Source organism: Microcebus murinus, chromosome 18 (genome assembly GCF_040939455.1).
Source record: "Microcebus murinus isolate Inina chromosome 18, M.murinus_Inina_mat1.0, whole genome shotgun sequence".
NCBI lineage: Eukaryota > Metazoa > Chordata > Mammalia > Primates > Cheirogaleidae > Microcebus > Microcebus murinus.
The window spans coordinates 3,355,250-3,374,679 of NC_134121.1; the positions used below are offsets into that span (position 1 = coordinate 3,355,250).

At 62.2% G+C, this 19,430-nt stretch overlaps 1 protein-coding gene across 1 annotated transcript in view; it reads left to right on the top strand.

Moving 5' to 3' along the window:
- The first annotated feature begins 877 nt into the window (after positions 1–877).
- Positions 878–19,430, top strand: part of KCNJ12 (potassium inwardly rectifying channel subfamily J member 12) — a 39,580-nt gene continuing 21,027 nt past the window's right edge. Inside the window, exon 1 of the mRNA XM_012737915.2 lies at positions 878–1,138. The gene's annotated coding sequence lies outside the window, so the exon portion shown is untranslated. The remainder of the gene's footprint in view (positions 1,139–19,430) is intronic.

Below are 19,430 nucleotides of genomic sequence, written 5' to 3' on the forward strand. Positions count from 1 at the left end.
GAGAAAGCCTGAGCCTCCAGAGACATTGGTGGGCAAAGGAGAGTGTCACATGGGGGTCAAGTTGGCAGAGAGGGAGGAGCACAGAGGAGAAAGCAGGAGCCCAGCAGCACAAGGAGAGGGACGCTGGGGGGATGGTGTGTGTATGTCCGTGTGCATGCCTGGGAATGCTGGCTTATATTGTATACAGATGTGCACATGTGCAGATACCACCCTGCATGTGCACAAGAGTGTGTATGCACCTGCGACCATCATGTGTATCGGCGTATGTATTTTGCGTGTGTGGATGGGGAGCCTGAGCTTGTGTATCCAACTGTGTGCACTCGTGTTCAAGATTTCCTTGCCTGTGTGTGTGCTAGCCGGCACCTGTGTGTGCACGCGTGTCCCCGGAGGACGTGCCTCTGTGTGTGTGTGTGTGTGTGTGTGTGTGTGTTCGCGAGCGCGCGCGCGCGCGTCCGGGTGCGCAAGTGCCTGGCGGTGTGTGTGAGGGGCGGCCCGGGCTAGGAGGGGCGCGGGGCCAGGCCAGGGCCCTGGTAGGCTGGGGCAGCGGCGGCGCGGCGCGGCGCGGGGCGGGCGTGCTCTCGGCGGAGAGTTAGAGGAGTTGCCGAGCTGGGCTCGGGCGGCAGCGGGGCGCGGAGCTGGGTGCGCGCCGAGCTGCTGCCTCCCGCCGCCTCCTCGCCCTCCATTCCTGGTTCCCCGTCTTCTCCCGGCCACGCGGCCGCCGCTGCCGCCTCCCTGGGAAGGCAGCCGGGGGAGGGGACTGGCGCGGCCGGAGCCGCGGGGAGGTGCGGGGCGCCTGGGCGGAGGGAAGCGCGCCGGGCCCTGCCCGAGATCAGATAACAGCCGGAGGGGGAGGGGGCCGGCCACGCTCACTGTCGGACTGAGGGACGGACGCCAGCAGACCCGGCCCGACCGAGCGGCCGGGGGCGCCGTCCAGGCGCGCGCCCCCGACCGGTGGCTGGACCCGGGCGATCCGCGCCAGGGACCGACGCGCCCCTCGGCATGGAGCGCCCACTGGGGCTGCCCTGAGGCGGTGGCAGCAGAGGCGGCGATGCAGCCAGCGCGGCGGCGGCCGCGGCCAGGAGCGGCCGCCCGGAGCTCGGAGGACACGGAGCGCGCCGCGCCCCGGCTGCTGACCGAGGTAAGTGCGCGGCCGCGGGCGCACGGACTCCCGGGACCCGGCCCCCCTTCCCTACCGAACGCCCCCCCACCCCCGCCCCCCGGCCTGGGGCGAGCACTAGCTGGTGCAGCAACAGGGAAGGTGGGGCGGGAGGGTGTTTTCTTCGTCTCCTGGTTTTCATGTTTCCTCCCTTGGTGAGCCATCGGAGGAAATGCTGACTGCGAGCTTTTCTTCCCCTGCTATGTCTCCTGCTGCCGCCACCGGGGAACTTTGCTCCTGGCTAACCTTCGTCCCGGGGGCGCTCCGGGAAACTTTGAGGAGCCCTCGGCACCCCCTGGCCAGTTTGCGCGAGTGGGCTCGAGAGGGAGCGTGCGGAGGCACTTTCGCGCGCGGCATGGGTCCTACATGTGACCTTCCCGGAGACCCAGCCATCAAAGTTGGGGTACGGAGAGGGGCGCGCGGGCTATAGGGCAGCCCGGAAAATGCCCCCACCCTGAGACCTGCGGGTCCTTTAATTCGTTTCTTTTTCCTACCTCCCATGCTCCAATGGAGTAAAAATATTCTGGAAATGGTTCTCTGCCAGCGAGCCAGCCTACAAGTCCAGCGCTCCTTTTTGCTTTTAGAAGTCGGCCTTGATCTCCAAAGGGATGGCCCCTCTGGCAAGAAGCCCCTGGGGTTTCAGGGCCTCAGTCCCCTCTACACCGCACATCTGCTATGAATGTCCTGGGGGAGCAGTGTGGGGAATCTGGGGCTCGTGGGAAATGGCAGCTGGTGGGGTGCTCCTGGGTTGGGGGTGTTCAGATGAGAGTTGAGGCCCAAGGCCATGTCTGTGCCTGGGTTCTGATCCAGCGTGCACATGTCATGTGACTGTTAAAACCTGCATTGGGAATGGGGGTCACAGGAAAGTGTTTCTTTGGGGATAGCCTTTGGTTCTGGGAGATTTTCCTGCCCCCCACAGGCTGGACTTGCTGGGACCTGGGGCCCCAAGGGGCGTACCCATGTTGGAGTGCAGTGCTGCCTGTGGCCATTCTAGTTTCTGATTCTCTCCCTTGTGCCCAGGCTGGAGTCCTACAACAGAGCGCCGGGCACCTCCTGCTCCCCATGGCCGCATCCCCAGCCCAGGTTCTCAGGCTTTGTCTCCCGAGAGAGTGCTGAGGCGCCTACACGCCTCCGAAATCGGCAGCCGCCTCCTCGAAAGTGCAACCCGGGAGGCGTTTGCCTACCCTTCAACCTCCTACCGCGCCAGAGGACCGGACCGCAGCCCCTGTCTGCCCTTTCGGGCCCCAGCCCCAACTTTACTCGGTGGCAGTGGCAGCTCCTCACCCCGCAGCTCCTTCTTGGAGCCCGTGTTGAGGAGGGTCAGGGAGGGGAGCTGCTGTGTTCTGAGACAGCCTTAGTGCTGCGGGTTCCCTGCGACAGCCTTCAGCAAAGTCTGCCCCTGGGTTTTCTGGTGGCCCCTCCACCCAGCCACAGGGCCTGAGGCTGGCCACTCTAGGAGGGGGACTGCTGGAGGGCTGCTGTTCAGTGGGGCCAGCCCCCTTGAGAGAGCAGAAAGTGAGGGGAGAAGCACACTTGGGGACAAGGACGGTGGCTCCAATGTGCTGGGCAACAGGGAAGGTGCCTCGTCTCCACTGGAGCGCTGCTGTGTGCACACAGCAGGCGCTCTGTAAATGCTAGGTGTTGATGCAGACCTGGCAGGTAGAGCTTCAAGTCCCTGACTGGCCCTGGTTCTCCTCCCTGGGCGAGGGCATGGCTGAGCGCCCTGCTCAGCGCTGAGGGCACGAGCCTTCTCTTGGGGTGGGGGCATGGCCTGGGCTGGGGTCCCTCTCAGGACCCTCCTCTGGCAGTTCCCACAGCAGACCCCGTGGGGACGCTCCAGGTATGTGCCTCAGCTGGGCTGAGAGGAAGAGGTGCTCGGAGAGGGCTTTACCCAAAGCCACGAGGCGAGTTGGGTTTGAACAGAAGCCTTCATGTAGCTCTCCCCAGGCCAAGGGACTGCCCTGCCAGTGTTCCTGCCTCGGGCCTCGGTGTCCTCCCCAGGTCTGCCGGAAGCAGGACAAGGTAACGCTGGCTTGCCCTGCGGCCGTGAAATAGTAATGACAGCAGTGACGATAGTAGTAACAGTAACAGCAGCAGCAGCAGCGCCCTGCAGCGATGCAGCGCCGTGGGCAGTCTTCTCCAGCCTGGCCACAGTTGGCAACACCAAGCGTGGCACCCGGAGGAAGCCTTGGCATGCGGCTGTGATGGAAGTGACTGCATCGTCACTCCTGGCAACCTCTGTGGCCCTTGCCAGGCCCCCAGGCGAGGGACTGCTGGTGTACCCTTGCTGCCCACTGATGGCCACCCTCAGCCCCCCTGCTCCTGGCCATGGCTGTGAGCGGGCCCTTCCTCTGACAGGTGCAGCTGGTGCTTGTGGCTAGGCCCTGGCCAGGGCTCCACTGTGGGCGATGTGGGCGCACCTGCGCCTCCCCTGGGCCTGCCACTGGAGCCCTGCCACAGGCTGGCATGGAGGAGCAGCCGGGAGGGCAGCTTCTGGGCAGCAGGAAAGGTGGAGGCTGGGCTGACCACGGGGAAGGTGTGGTGGACGTAGGCTCAGCCCCATGGGGTGGCTGCTCGTGGAATTGGCAGTGTGATGGGACCGGCAGCAGGGACAGGCTGAAGATGAAAGAGAGCTGGCCTGAAACTGGGCCGTGGCCGGGCTGGCTGGTGTCTTTAGAGGTGCTTTGGGGTGAGGTCTGGGGGCTGGTGGGGGCAGGTGGGTTTTCCAGAGGAGCTGGGTCCAGGGCAGGACTGGAGGACTGCTGGGCACTGGCCCAGGCTTGGCACTCTGCCAGCTCACTTAATTTCCTAATGGCCTGCCAGTGCAGAGGGTGGCGAGAGCTCCATTGTGTAGATGGAGACTGGAGGTGCTGGAGGGACTGGCCTGTGCATGCTCTCCTGGGGGCAGAACTACACCTTTCCTGGTTCCATGACACCTTGCCTGTGGGCACTTGTGCAAGCCTGGCTTCGACCCCCTGCCCCCAAGCAGGTCCCACAAGGCCCTGGGGCTGCCTGCCATCCAAACTCCTAGGGAGCTGCCTCCCCAGGACCTAGAGAAGGCCTGGCATGCAGTAGATGCTTAGCAAATGCTCAAAGAGCCTGTGCTTCCTCTGGCCATGGAGACCTCAGTGGCAGCTCCTGCCTCCATGTACTGGTGAGAGCTGTGGGGCCGTGAGCTCTGGGGCTGGAGACCCTGGGCCCCCCTGCTTGGCTTCAGCCCCTGGTATGGTGTGCAGCTCACGAAAGTGCTTAAAAAATGGGTGTTGCGTGACTGGAGACCTGGGCCTGCCCTTGAAGACATCAGTGTCTGGGAGGAGACTGGAGAGCCGATGGGCGGGGCGAGAGGCAGGGTGTGCCACTGGGACTGATTCACTTCTGGCCTCAGTTTATCAGTGTATTGAAGTGGGACCAAAGCCCCAAGCTTCCAGGGAGGCTCCCGAGAGTGCCTAGGACAGGGCAGTGGCAACCGGGGCCTTGGCATGTGCCTCTGGGAGGCGGAGGTGGAGGTGCAGGGCCTGATCTCGACAGCAGTGGGTGTGTGGAAAGCTGACTGAGAGCAGTGGTGTGAGCACTCGCGGCGTGGAGCCTTGCGGAGCTGTCATGTCCAGCCAAGCTTTCCTTGGACATGTGGAGAACGGGCCCAGGAGGGGTGGCAACTTGCTGCAGTGGTGGCCCAGATGTGGGTGTCCTTTCCATGTCCCCCTCCACCCTTCGACTCCCACTGGTGCTCCAGAGCCCACGACTTCCTGCCAGACTGCTGAAGTGGCAGCGTGAGGCTGTGGGGGGCTTGGGGACCCCTGCCCAGTCCCGAATTAGCCTTCAGCCCTGCAGTGCCGGGTGTGGTTCCCTGCGCTCAGCCAGATAGGCATTGCTCAGCTGCCCTGGGGAGAGTCCCACCCCGACTGCGTGGTGCTGCCCTTCAAGGTGGTGGGCACAGCTTCCTGGATCTTGCCTGACTCCCACCTGCCTGACCTGAGCCCTCCCATCTCCCGGGGCAACTGAAGCCACCTCCTCCTCCCCTCACCTGTGGGCTGGACCTCTTTGAAGGGCTCAGGCTTGGAGAAGGGCCAGGGAATACAAAATAAAGCTTATGCAGTGGTGGTTTCCACCAGGGTCCCCCCAGCCACTGTCGTGTGAGCACCTGCTCCATACTTGGCGTGCTCCGAGGGCCATCCCTCGGTTCCAGCCACACTCCTTACCAGGGCCACAGGGCCCTGCAGGGTCTGACCTCAGCAGCAGCACTTGCCCCATCCCCCGGCCACCACCTGCCCTCCTGCTGTGTCTCTAGCAGACCAGGCTCCTCCTACCTCAGGGCTCTTGCACGTGCCATTCCCTTTGCCTGGACTGCTCTTCCCCGAGCTCCGTGCAGCCCTGCCCTAGCGCCTTCAGGACTTGCCCAGATGCCAGCTTCTCCCTGAGCCTCCCTGACTTCCAGTGTGACATTGTTGAATCCTTTCCCCACATTCTGTCTCTTGCTTTACTTTTGTCTGTAGAACTTAATGCCATCTACCAAATAGATTTTATTTGTTTATCTTGTTTACTGTCTCTCTCCCCCTTGGAGTATAAACTCTTCTTTCTGGACCTGATCTGCCGCAGCTAGGCCAGGGGGCAGCAGGTGTTTGGTGAGCACGTGGGGATGGATGGGCCTGGCAGGTGGTGAGTGCGCAGTAGCAGTGGTTGCCAGAATCATCTTCCCATTCTGCAGATGAGAAGACTGAGCCCCAGAGAGGTGATGTCCCTGTCCCAGAACCATGATGCTTGTCAGGGGCAGAGCTGGCTTCAGCCCTTTTCTCAGCCTTTGGCCTAATGTCTATCTGGCTGAAGGGGCTGGGGTTTATTTCTGGCCCCTACTTGGGGTGGACTCTTTATATCTGTGCCCTCACCTGCTTCAAGCTCCAAGCCTTGCTGTGCCCCTGGCCTGGGCCTGCTTCTGGCTCAGAAAACCCCCACCCTCTCCGGGGGGAAGCAGTCCCCCTTGTAGATGGGCCAGCGGAGGCCCAGGAGTGGGGCCACCCAGACCAGCCGACCTCTGGGAGTCAGCGGGCGTCGGGAGGTAGGCTGGCTGCGGAGGAGATGGGGCGGCAGGGAGGGGCGACGCCTTCATTTCTTGCCCAGCTAAGCGCCCCAGACTCCCACAGCCATGAAATACACTGCCGTCAGTGAATTTTACCTCCCCTTTCCAGTCTCTTTTTTGAAGATGACACCCAGGTTTTAAAATTTAGAGAAATTTTTAAAATTTGCCATTATTAGCTTTAGCAACGTCCCAGCTGTAAAGAGAACTGGCATGCTTTCTGGTTGGCTAAGCATAGCCATTCCCTCCTCCCATGGATGTCCCCATCGTCTCCGAAAAGACGGGACTGGCGGCCCTTTTGTGGGGAGCAGGGAGGTTCTGGGCTGGGCCTAGGGCCAGGTGTGCCCGGGCGGGGCACTGTCTCCTGAGGCTCCCCTGGGTGACGACTGGAGCCCTTGCAGCCCTCCCTGTCCCACCACAAGGGGGTGCAGGTGTGACATGGTGTCCCCACTGTGGGAGTGGGCAGCCAAGCCCAGAGAGCTCCCGGGTGTGCAGCTCTTCAGAGGCGCAGCCCCGGGCCAGGCCCCTCTGCCCTCCCTCCACAGCCCAGCCTTTTGGAGGCTTACAGAGTGGGGGCTGGGGAGGAGGGAGCGTGGGGGCCAGGGAGGTGTGCTGGAGCTGGAGAGGTTTCGAGATGGGGAAGGAGAGGTCAAGGAGGGCTGCTGTGTGGTCCGGTGGCTGCAGGCGTGCCCTCACCCCTGCCTGCCTGCCTCATTCCAGCTGCAGCCTGGGCCCCGAGCTGGCAGCTTCAGCCCTGCAATTCTCCAGCACTTAAAGCAAAAATAAATCGCTACCAGCAGCTGGCATTCCGGGTGCTAGCAGCCGCACCACCCCCTGCCCCGACCCTCCGCCTCTGGGCTCCTGATTCCAGGCTAAGGCCAGGCCTCCACTCAGGCCGGTGGGGCTGGGGAGCGCTGAGGGGAGCTTGGCATGGCCCCAAGGGGGGCGGCGCTTGGTGGGGTCATGGGGAGGGCAGAGGCAGGATAGACACCTGGGGCTCTGGGCAGGTGCTCCAAAGTGGAGCTTCCTGGAGGCCTGGGCCTCTGCCCGTGGAAGTGGGGCCTGCGCAGGGCCTGGGCATTGCGGACTCAGAGGGTCCTGGCCACCTGTTCTGTCCTGGGGACTGCCCTTACATGCCACCTGCCGGCCCAGCTCCTGGCATCTCTTTGCTTTTGGGCCCCTCCCTTCCCTTCTCAGAGAATCCTAGAGGTCTTGCCTTGTCAAATGTGAGTGACACAGGCCTTGAGGATGTCAGGATTTTAGCTGTTGAGCATGTCCCGTGTGGAGGCTGGGGCCATGGCCCAGTTAACAAGTAAACAAACGCAAATGTGATCATGGACTTTCTTACATTCTTTTGTTATTTTAATAATTATAATAGTGTTTAATTACAAGAGTGCTCCATGCTCATGGTAAAGCAGTAAATAGTTGCAAAGATAGAAAGTGACCCCTTCTCAGATCTTGTCCCCTGACCCCAAATCTTTGCACCCTTGAGGTCTGTCTGTCATTGGGGAACTTCCCCATGTTCTCAGTGCTCATGCAAACATGTGACTGTGTGAATGTGGGTGTGCAAACATGCTAACAGGTGTCATGGTGGCCTCTGCACCGTGCGTGCTGCTGTGTGGTGCCTGCTGGGCCCGGGGGTCTTCTCCTGTCTCCTCTGGCATGGCTCATGGGCTGAACCTCAGAGCGCCGGCATCCTAGGGGCTTGGTCTGGAGTCTGAACGCACAGCACTCAAGCTCACGGGTCAGCAGTTCTTTGAGTCTAAAGTTTTAGTCACTTGGAGACGGAGAATCTGGAATGGCAGAATTGGTGCGTCTTAGTGCCAGGAGAGTGCGTCTTAGTGCCCTGTATCCTCATCTGGGCACCTCCTTCCTCAGATCCCTCTGGAGTTGAGATAATCCAGCTCCCTGGGCTCCATCTCCAGGATTCCTGCTCGGAGAGTCTGGCGGGCCCTGGGAGTCTGCGGTTTTTAACCTCCTCAGGATAGCCCAGCCCCTGTCACAGCCAAGCCCCCAGCCCCAGGGCAGGTCCCATCCCCTCCGGGCCTCGGGACCCCTGGGCAGATCCATCCGCCCCGCAGGGCAGAGTAGGCGGGTGGAAGGTGAGAGCTCCCCTTGAACTTGGATGGGGAGACATTTGTTTCTCGCGCAGGTGGGGTCCTGACCTTCTCTGGCTCCATTTTTCTTAGCCCTCCGGGGGCAGGATTGCCTGGTTCTCGCAGTCTCCAGACTGGGGAACCACCACTCCTGACTCGTCTCTGAGCCTCTGCCTCTCGGTGCCCACCACCTACAGGCCACCCCGTCCTTCCTGTGACCCGGCGTCAGATGAGTCAGTCCACCTTGTACTGCCGAGGGCCGTTTTGAAAGGATCCGATATACATTCTGGAAAGGGTGTGAATGATCCCTGGTGGCCTTCTCTCCAAACCTTAGTTTCCCCATTCATGAAATGGGTACGGGCTTCATTTCCCTGTCTGGGCATCTGTTCTCTTCTCCCCTCTGGGCTTCGGCTCTGCAGGCAGGGCAGGGCAGGGCAGGGCAGGGCAGGGCAGGGCAGGGCAGCTTAGTTTCCTCCTCCCTGCTCCCCCCTCTGCCGTGCGGGCCGGAGGCTCAGCCCTGCCATCACCTTGACCTGCTGGGCCTCAAGCTGTCGGCACCACCTGCCCAGCCAGAGCAGCCAGATCCCGCCCCGGGCCCTGGGAGATTTGGGGACCTCCAGAGGGGGTGCCTCTGGGAGCCCCTGGGGCAGCCAAAGAGTGGCCCAGGTGATCCCTGGGGGCTGTTCAACAGAGGAGACCCCGTTGCCCTCCTGCCCTCTTCTGCCGCGGAGAAGGCTGGCCGGGCCCTGCCAGCACTGCCTCCGGGCCACCCATGGGTCCTGGCCCCGGTCCCACAGCAGATGCCCTGGCCCTGCAGCTCCAGGGCCCATGACCAGGCTTTGGGCCCCCGCCTGCTCTCCTGGTGGCCTCGGGACCAGCTGTGGCTGAATGGGGATGCCCCAGGTCAAGTGCCGGTGGCCGGGGGAGAGGAGGAGCAGAGTAGACGGGAGCAGGAGCCCTGGGGGCCTCAGCGTCCTCCCCTGTGACATGGGAACACCAGAGAGCGAATCGGGGTGCGGAAGGAGCACTGGGCCGGACTAGCGCCCAGGCTTGAGAAAGCGCAGCGGCCTGGATGACTGGGTGGAGGGTGGGGCAAGCGCACCAGACCCGTGGCAGCCCCTGCTGTGGCCGTAGCAGACGACCACACAGCGGCGAGACGTGCAAACTGCATCTCCCAGTCCGGAGGCTGCGTGCGCAGGGAGGGCTGGGCAGGCCAGGCTCTGAGGGAGACTGCTGGCCTCTCGCGGGCCCTGGTGGGGCCACTCGTCTTGCTCACCTTCCACAGCCTTCACTGCCTGAGTCCCCCTTCCCTTCTGGGGACACTTGGGATGTCTGAGGCCCTCTCTCTTCCATGATGGCCTGACTCCAGACCCTTATCTCAGTTGCATTTGCAAAGACCCCATCCAAATGCGCCCACACTCACAGGCTCTGGGTGGACATGTCTTTGGTGGCACCCTCGACCCACGACTCGTGGGCAGCCTGGGGACGCTGCCTGCAGCTTGGCTTTTTTCTTTTAAGGAAAAGGCTCCTTTTAGCTGCGGCCTGTGGGGAGCGCAGCCTGGGCAGCTTCCCCAGCTCTTCTGTGCCTGCAGCGTCCTCATCTGGGCCCTGGAGGTGCGAAGGGCCCCTCTTTGTTGAGGGTGTCAAGACGGCACCTTTAGCACCGTGGCCCTCTGGCCCTCGGCAGAGTGGCTGTGAGCTATGTCCTGCAGGAGGCTGGGCCTCCGAGGAGTGGACCCGCCTCACACCGGCTCCCCTGCCCAGGCCGTCCTACAGGACATTCTGGAAATGGCCCTGCCTGGGCAGAGGTGGCTTTGAGAGCTGTCCCCACTAAGTTGTGCTGGTTTACAGCCCCCCGCGGCCCCCACTCCCCGAGGCCCTGGTCCTGACGGTGAGGAGTAGCACCTCTGCCCCAACCTGCCCCTTGGCGGTCCTCGTGCTGTAGAGGTGGGGCACCCTTTCCATTAAAGCGCCGTGGTGCAGTCTTGTTTCTGGCAGCTGCCGGCGCCTGCAGGGAGAGTATTTTCCTGCCTTCATCCTTCCCTGTGGGTTGAGCCCTTGGTGTAGGTGGGATGCCCCTGTCCAGGGCCGTTCCTTTCTCATCCCACTGGGGCTTCACAGCCGACCCCAGGGACAGGGAGCACCTGCCCCATTTCACAGATGCCAAAACCGAGGCTTGGGGAGGCCCTGCAGGAGCCATCCTGTCTGTGCCCAGAGCCCTAGCGTGGGGTTCTCACTGCTGAAGGAGGGAGGGAGGGAGAGGTTGGGTTTCATTCCTGCTGGCTCTAGCCCCTGGCCCCTGCGTCTCTGTGGCCCCATGTCCCTCTGGAGGCCCATGTATCTGTGACTTATGGTGATGCCCTGTGGCCAAGGGAGCCTGAGTGTCCTCCGCCCTCTCCGGTGGCTCTGTCAGGGTATTTGGGGTCTCCAGCAAAATGCACAGCCTGGTGGTGAATTCAGCAGCCTGTGGTGTCACCAGGTGTCTGTTTCTCAGGACTCAGGAAGCAGTGTGACGTCTTGCTGAGACTTGGCACCCAAAAATAATAATGAAAATGACTGTTTACCAGCGTCTGCTGGTGCCGGGCTGTGCTCTGTGCTTTCCTGAACATTATCTTATTTAATTCTCAAAGTGTCCCGGCTGGGTAGGGAATGGGGCTTGAGAGATGAAGCCACTGAGGAGGCAGGTGTCCAAGCTGCATTTGCACCCAGATCAGAGGTCTCACGAGGAGGCCTCAGTTTTCTGCAAAAGGCCATGGGCCCTCTGGGTTCCCCCCCCCCCAGGGAGACACCCAGGCAATCAGGATGGAAGATGAGAGATGTCTTATCTGTGACACATCTGTGGCTTGCAGTGGCATGGGACTGTGAGACTGCATTTAAGCGGGGCTGCTCCTCCACCCCCGTTTGCTGTGTGACTTGAGGCAAGCAGTGTCACCTCTCTGGGCCTGATGTCCTTACTCTTAGAAACAGGGCCAAATCTACCCTATTTAAACTGTGATTGTGCCAGGAGTGTGCCTGGCCAAATGTTAGGACTATTTCAGAATTTTAGATGACAGAGTGTCTGAGCCTGTCCATTTTATAGATGAGAAAACTGAGGCCCAGAGAAGGAGAGGACTGGCAGGGCTGACACCCGTCCTGAGTGACCTCAGCCATAGGGCATGGGCAGCTAGCCCCATTTTACCTCATTCTTGCCCCACGGGCCTGGCTGGAGACAGACCACTGCCGAGAGTGCGCTGTGTGCTGGGTTCCTGCAGGGAGAGGGTGAGCCAGGGCCCTGCAGATGATCTCGGCGGTGGGGGTCTCACCCTGTACCTGTTTCTTAGACAGAGAGGGGCTCACTCCCTTCCAGCTGCCCTGTGGCCCAGGGGCTCCCGCCCTGGAGACTCCGTGGATGCCAGGCTTTCCATGAATGTGTAGGCATCGCGTGCTGCCCCAGGATGGGATGGCAGCAGCTTTGCTGCTTGGGGAGGCCACTGAGCTTTTGGTGACTGACTTACTTGTTCGTTTAACTCTGGGGCCCCCAGGCCTCTTGGGGAAGCAGCTGTGCTGAGCAGAGGTCTCTGCAGAAGGCTGGGGCACCCTGGGCTGCCGCAGGGTGGTAGAACAAGGACAGCTCCTGGGGAAGCGGCTCTGGATCCCGGCCCCCATGGGGGCGCTGCCGTGGCATCTGTGCCCCCAGAGAACCATCCGTGGGGCCCCAGGCAGAGAGGGCCGAGGCGGCTGCCTCCTGAGCTTGCAGGGAACAAGAGTTAAAGGGCATGAGCCCCGGGTCCGTTGCAGTCTTTGTTTCTGGGGCAGCCGGTCAGCCTCCTGGACCCTTTCTCCCTGCAGATTCTGCTTCCAAGCTTTGGGCGCTGGCCCTGGACCCTCCTCCTGCTTGCCAGCCCCTCACTCGTGCCCAGCCTTCCCCCTAGAAGAACCCAGGCCCTCCGCCAGCAGTGTGACCACCTCTTTCACTGAGAAGATCGAAGGGGAATTTCCACCCCTGCCCGCCAAGCTGCCCCATCGAGGCCCGTCTGCACCGGGTTGCGTCCCCCTCGTCCGTCGGGCCTGGTCCTCTCGCCCACCGGAGGCCGTCGCTGTCACCAGGCTCCTCTCTCTCCTGGACACTCTCTGCGCCTTGGCTGGGACTGATTCCCTCCACAGCTGATCACTGGGGCCCACCCTGGGACACTGCGCCCAGGCCCCAGGACACTTTAGGGGACAAAACTAAGCCCCACCCCTTGGAGCTCCTATGCCAGTGGACAACTGGCCAGGGACTCCATGGGAGAGGGGCTGAGGTCAGTGCTGGTGGGTCAGGGTGGAGCCGGCAGGAGGCCTGAGGGAGGCAGAGCTGGGCTTGGGGGCCACCTGGAGACTCAGCCAGGGGCAGGGCAGGGGTGGGGAGGGAGCAGCTGCAGGGCCTGGAGGCCAACGCAGCATTTCTGGTATGATTTCTTTCTTTCTCCTGAAAACAAGCATCTCTTCCCTGCTCCCCAGGGGGGTGGCTGCGGTTCTGACTGGGAGGACTCGGGCTTGGATCTGTCAGGCTGGGTTCAAATCTCCTTCATGTGACTCCTCAAAAAAATTTTTTGAGGTGAAATTCACATGATATAAACTTAACCATTTTAAGGCGAGCAATCCAGTGGCATTTAGTGCATTCACAGTACTGTGCATCTGCCTCTGTCTAGTTCCAAAAGGTTTTTATCACCCCAAAAGGAAGCAGGTCCCCATGAGCATCGCTCCTCCCCGCCTCCCCAGCCACTGGCAACAGCACGCTGCTTTCTGGCTCTGTGGGTGTTCTAGTCTGGACACCCCGGTGAGTGGGCCCTGCACCACGGGCTCCTGTGTCCGGCCCCCTGCACTTAGGCAGTGCCGGGCGCATACGTTCGAACAGATGGCACTTCCTTGCTGCTGTGACTGAATGGCGGATGTCCGTCCTGTGGACCAGCTCTGTTCCTCAGTCCGGGACACTGGAGCCACTCCTGTCTTTGGTAGCTGTGGACGCGGGTGTGCGTGGTTTTGTGTGGACACCTGTTTCCAGTTCTCTCCATGTACTGGGAGTGCAGTCGCTGGGTGCAGTAGCTCCTTTAGCTCTGCAGGGTCTGCTGCCTTTGCAGGCTGTCCCCTGCTCTGGGCCGCCTCCTTGGACCCATGCCCCGCCTCACGCCTCCGCCCTACCCACCATAGACCCCGCTGCTGCTGCCCTGCTTGTCCCCTGTGATGTCACTGAAATGTCAGGACAGGGTCACCAGTCACCTCCGTCTGTCTGGTCCTGTGCCCTCCTGGAATGCCTGCTCTGCGGCAGCAGGCTCAGGGTGCTGCCTGTCCACACGCCTCCCTCTGCACACCAGCCTCACCCAGGTCTGTGTCCCTTGGCGCCCAGGCCTTCCCACCCCCACCCACATGTGACGTCTCCCTTAGGGTCTGTGGGCACCTTGGACTCTATGGGGCCGGGGCCCCCACCCTCTCTAAACCTGCACTCCCGGCCCCCCATCGCTGGAAGAAGGCATGCGGAGGGACCCCCGCCAGGCCTGCCTCGGCCAGTGGGTGGGAGGGCTGAGGCTGGGTCTCCTTTGGCAGGGCTGCTCCCTGGCTGTGGGGCATCCGTGTCACAGCCGCGTGGGTCCAGGCTCCTCGTCTGAAAAGTGGCTGCGGGAATACTGGTCTCCCCACTTACAGCTGTGGCTGGGGTGAGCAGGTGGCTTGTGCAGAGTGCTGGGAGTGGGGCCTGGTGGGGGGCTCCGAAGCAGCTTCCCTCCCTATCTTTTCCTGATCTACGGTGACTTTTGCGGGAAGCAGCCCAGGGCGTGGCCCAGAGCCTTTCTGAGCTTCGCTGTCTGCAGGTGTCGGTGGGAATAATAAGCTGCCCACCTGAGGTCCCAGTGGTGCCTGTAGTGCAGCGGCTCTGGAGGCCCTGGCACATAGTAGGTGCCCAGCATGTGCTCACTCATGGGTCTTGGACATGGGTGTGTGTTTGCCCAGTAGTGCCCAGTCCAGTGGGCTGGCCTTGGGGAAGGTCAGGCCTGGCTGCCGCAGTGGGTGCTCAGGCAGGTGGGCATCAGGGCCCTCTGCCTCTGCCCTAGGCTGCAGCTGCTCCGGGCTTTGGGGCCGAAACCAGCCGAGCCCCGCCCCCACACACCCTGTCAGTGCTGAGGGCCTGCAGGAGCCCCCACCAGGGCTGTGCCAAGCACTGCATTGGGAGAGGCTCCAAGCCACCTGGCTCCTCTCGGCCTGGGGCGCTGGTGCTATGGGGAGGGGGTTTCATGGGCCTTCACCCTCCCCACAGCCCAGCATCCTCAGGGCATGGTGCCCAGGCAAGTGTGTTCAGAGGGAGGGTGGGGCCTGAGACTGGCTGTATAGACGGGCTCTGGCTAAGCGGCAGGCATTTGTGGCCCAGGTGGTGGCTGCAGTGTGGGGGCCGTGTGGATGGGTGTGGACTTTGGAGACAGGTAGAGGACTGCGGGGCGTGGGTGGCACGGATGGGGTGGCCGTGGCTGTGTGGCCCCAGGGAAGGCACAGGCAGGGTAGGTGAGCCTGCATTCCGGAGGCTGGCGAGGGGTGTCGTGTGGAGATGCACAGATGCTGGGTGCAGGGTGCAGGCTGTGGACAGTGTTACGGGTCTGGGCACTCGAGGGGTGACCTGAGGGGCTTCCACCCCCTCTTGCCCAGCCCCTACTCTCTGGGGCGGCCGAGGCTCCTTCCAGGCCCAGGCTGGCACGTTCCATCCTCGTGTCCTCTGCTGTCCCCGAGACAGCCCCGCGCGGCCGCCACGCTCGCTCCCCCGACTCGCAGGCCCGCTCGCCAGTGGCCCCCCATTCCCTGGCTGGTGGGGGAGTGCAGGCTCCCGGGTCTGGAAAGGACATTGAACAGGAGCTCGTGTTGCTTAGGGGTGTCGTGGGCTTCGACCCAGCACGTCCCGTGGTGGCCCTGGCGGTGCCGGTGCTCTTGTCTCTGTCTGACAGGAGACACGCCGGGCCCGAGAGGCGGAGGGCTCTGCGGGCCCAGTGCTCCTGCGGCCCGTGCGCTGGCGGTCAGGCAGTGCTCGGAGGCCCAGCTTCCGGCCGGGCGGTCTCCCGCGCACTCTGCCCGCCGCGCGGCCTCTGCGCCCTCCTCCCTCCGCCTGGTGCTCTCCTCTCTTGCTCGCGGGCAGCGCCGGGGGATGGCCGCCGGTCCAGTGCGGGCCTGTGGTGCCCTCTGGGGTCTCAGCCCCCGTCTGGGCTTACAGCAAGCAGGGGTAGAACCTGAGGGCTGGCGCAGGGCAGGTCCTGGGGCCTGAGGGCCCTCCATCTTGTTCCACAGCTATTAGTGATTGCTCAGGACCCGTTCTGTGCCAGGCGCTGGGCTTGTCTTACTTGGCCGCCTCACAGCCCATTTTACGGATGAGGCCACCGAGGCCTTGGGAGCGCAGTTTGATCCCATGGGTCTGAGCCCCTGTGCCCCTCCACCCTCCGCCGCCGGCGCCCAACACTGAGCAGCGAGCAGCGGGGCAGACACCTGGCCTGTGGCCTGGGGTGGGAGCATCCTCGCAGGGCCGCCTATTGGGCCCGTGGGGAATGTGGCTTCTCCCAAGCTCACAGGTGGGGCGCCACTGAGGGCCGAGGCCACCGTCCGCACTGCGAGACACTGCTGGGCTCTAGTCCTGGTCTCTCCTGCCCCACTCACAGGGCCCAGGCAAAAGAGGACGGGTTGAAGCCAAGACGGGCTGTGGTGCCCCTAAGTCTCCAGTGTTTAAAGGCCACCTCCCTGCGCCTCAGTTTCCTCATCTGTAAAATTATAACATCTATCTCATAGGGCTTTCAGGAGGCTTAAATGAAAGAACAGGTGCGGTCATTGCCGCATACGATATTTGGTCAGTGACAGATCACGAATGACAGTGGTCCCATGCGATTGGAACGAAGCTGCCCAAAACAGGTGCGCCGTTTTTTTATCTTTTATTGTTTTATCTTGTATTTTTTCCTTGCCTTTTCTGTGTTTAGTCATGTCTAGATAATCACCGACACGCTGTGTTCCAGTTGCCGGGTGCGGCGGCTGCGCCGTCCAGGCTCTGTCCGTGTGCCCTGTGACACGCAGGGCCGTGTGCCTGGGCCCGCGCCTCTCGGAACCATCCACGCTGCCAGGGCTCCGCCAGAAATGACAGTGGTGATCACAGGGACAGTGATGATGATATTCTCCATGCTAGGCATGGCTCTAGGCTCTTTAGGAACTTATCTATCCACCCAACAATCACATCTTACTGCCCTGCATTATAGATGGGGAAACTGAGGCAGAGAGGTGAAATGACCTGCCCAAGATCTTGCCTTGACAGAGTGGCAGGGGCTGCGCCACGGCCTGGAGAGAGGAGGAGGGCAAGACCTGCTGGAGCCCGTCTGCTCGGTCAGGGCTCCTTCCCCACGTGCAGCTCAGGCACGGCCCGCCCTGTCCGGGCCCTGGGCCTCTGCAGCCAGCCCAGGCTGCCCTCTGGCTTCTCAGCTGGGCCCTGCCAGGCCTGGTGACCAGGCTGCCCTCTGGCTTCTCAGCTGGGCCTGCCAGGCCTGGTGACCAGGCTGCCCTCTGGCTTCTCAGCTGGGCCCTGCCAGGCCTGGTGACCAGGCTACCCTCTGGCTTCTCAGCTGGGCCTGCCAGGCCTGGTGACCAGGCTGCCCTCTGGCTTCTCAGCTGGACCCTGCCAGGCCTGGTGACCAGGCTGCCCTCTGGCTTCTCAGCTGGACCCTGCCAGGCCTGGTGACCAGGCTGTCCTCTGGCTTCTCAGCTGGACCCTGCCAGGCCTGGTACAGCGGCTGCTGTGGGCCCTTGGAGGACAGGCTGCGCGAGGGGTCGCTCAGAGGTGCCGGCTGCCTGGTCTTGGGGGTGGAATGGGCAATGGCTGGCTCGGCTCTGGTGCTTGCTGAGGCGGGCACTGAATCCTGCACACACGTGGCTCCTTGCTCCGTCCACAGCCCTGTAAGAAATCCTCAGCTAACAGGCAGAGAAACTGAGGCTCAGAGAGGGGCAGCGGGGACCTGAGAGGACACAGCCAGGGAGTCTCCAAATCAGCCTGCTGCAAAGCCCCTGGTCTGTGTCTGAGCATGCGCCCGACCTCCTGCTCTGCAGGTGACGCGAGTGACGGCGCAGACACAGCGACTACCTGCTGGGCGATCGCTGGTGCAGGCCCATGTGGGGCAGGAGTCCCAGCATGCCCCTCAGCCTTCCGGGGGCTGCCAGCTGCTCTCCTTACGCATGGGGACACAGCCCAGAGGAAGGCTCGCCTGTGCAGGGCCGGGGTCAGCCGGCCGGGTACCCACCAGTCTCAGGAGAAGCCAGTGGTTACGGGACGCCCTGCGGTAGGCAGGGGCTCCCGGGAGCCCTCAGCCCAGTGTTGGTGTGGGAGGGCCTGGCCCGCACCCAGGAAGGGCCTTCTCTGGGAGGATGACGACAGGTCAGCACTGGGATTCAGCCCTTTCCTGGTCACTGTCCTCACAGCCAGGCCCTTGGAGTCACTTGAGGCCAAGCTGGGCCTCCACTCGGAGTCCGGGGGAGGGGAGCTGGGTGTCAGGTGCAAGGACCTCACCTGGCTGTGGCTTCAGGCAGCCGTGGGGACTGACTGCACAAGGCCATTCTCATGCCTCTCGGGGTTGCTCCCTGGACACAAGCAGGCATTTGGGAGGCTCTGTCCAGGGTCATAGTTCGGAGGGGCGGGTCACCCAGGGCCCAGATTGGAGCACACTGTCCATCAAGGTCACATGTCTGGCTTCCATGTCTGGCTGTGTGACTCTGGGCAAGTCTGTTTAGCTCTCTGAGCTATAGTTTCCTTATCTGTCCAACAGGGATTGTATCAGTGCCCACTCATACTTGGGGACTGAATTAGGGGCCACATGCTTGACGTTAAAGGCACTGGCTCTCCAGCCACCTGCCTGGGCTTTTCCCCAGCTCTGCCTCCTACAGGCTGTGGGGCCTTGGGTAAGTCACTTTATCTCTCTGAACCTCAGTTTCCTCTTCTATCCATGGAGAAACAGCAGAATCTTCTCTGTAGGGTTTTCTCAGGGCACAGGGAGGCAGTCGAGGTAACGTCCCCATAACCATGATTCGAGTTCCTGCCACAGGCCCTTGAGCAAGGGCCACCCCAAAGAACACAGGAAACCTCAGCTTCTCATGCCCGAGAATGCTGTCGTCTGAGGGTTTCAGCTCCCGGCCGCCTGCAGGGCGCAGATCAGCAGCAGTTCCGTCCCCATGCACTCTTGTCTGATGAAATATAAATAGCACGCGATGTTTTCGAGCAAGCTTAGGGAGGCGTCTGTGGGTCACCCTCCCTGCCTGGCTAAGGCTGATGAGCTGGCCATGGGGACGAGCAGGAGATGGGAGCTCGTGAATAAATCATTGCACGATCTGGGCTAATGCACCGTCCACAGGCTGCATGTGATGTGCAATTAATGTGTTAATTGTCCAGAGAGGGTGACTTTTGTGGAGGGGTGGCCCAGTGTCCCCTGATTTGCAGAGTGCCTGCTCCCATCCCCTCAGCCCGAAGATCCACACTCATTGCCCCTGCTGGGCGGCCCCTGAGGTGGGCTCCCCAGGCCTTGGAAGGGACCCCGTGCATGGGGCTCAGCTGGCCAGGCCTGACACAGGTTCTCAGATCTGTGCCCGGGCTCTAGCAGCCTCAGCTGGGACAGGGACGGAGCATGCTGGGGGGATGGGGGGAGCGGAAGCGGTTTCGGAGAGCTATGAGCAGGGCCTGGAGGCAGAGCCCCCCCCCCCCCCCCCCCGTCCCTCCCATTTCCTTTCCTTCTTCAGCCCTTTTGTCCTCAGTGGCTTGGTCTTTTTTTCCTTTGAATCAAGGCTGTCCCAGACTTAGCATCTCCTATCCTGTTGCCAAGGTGACCAGACCATCCCTGCCACCCCATAGCCACGGCCAGTGTAGGGTGAGGGACAGAGTCCTGGAACGGGCGAGTGAGCATCCATTCCTGTGTACACACAAGTACAAGAACAGACACGCAGAGACGCCCAGGTGTGCAGCCCTGCACGAAGGTGGGCACAACTGCGCCATCTGAGGAAGGACACAGGCCCATGTGGGTCCTCATGCACCCACCTGTGTATACCTGAGGAGCTCACTGGTCTGCCCAGCACTCCTGTTGGCACCACAGGGTCTGCAGTG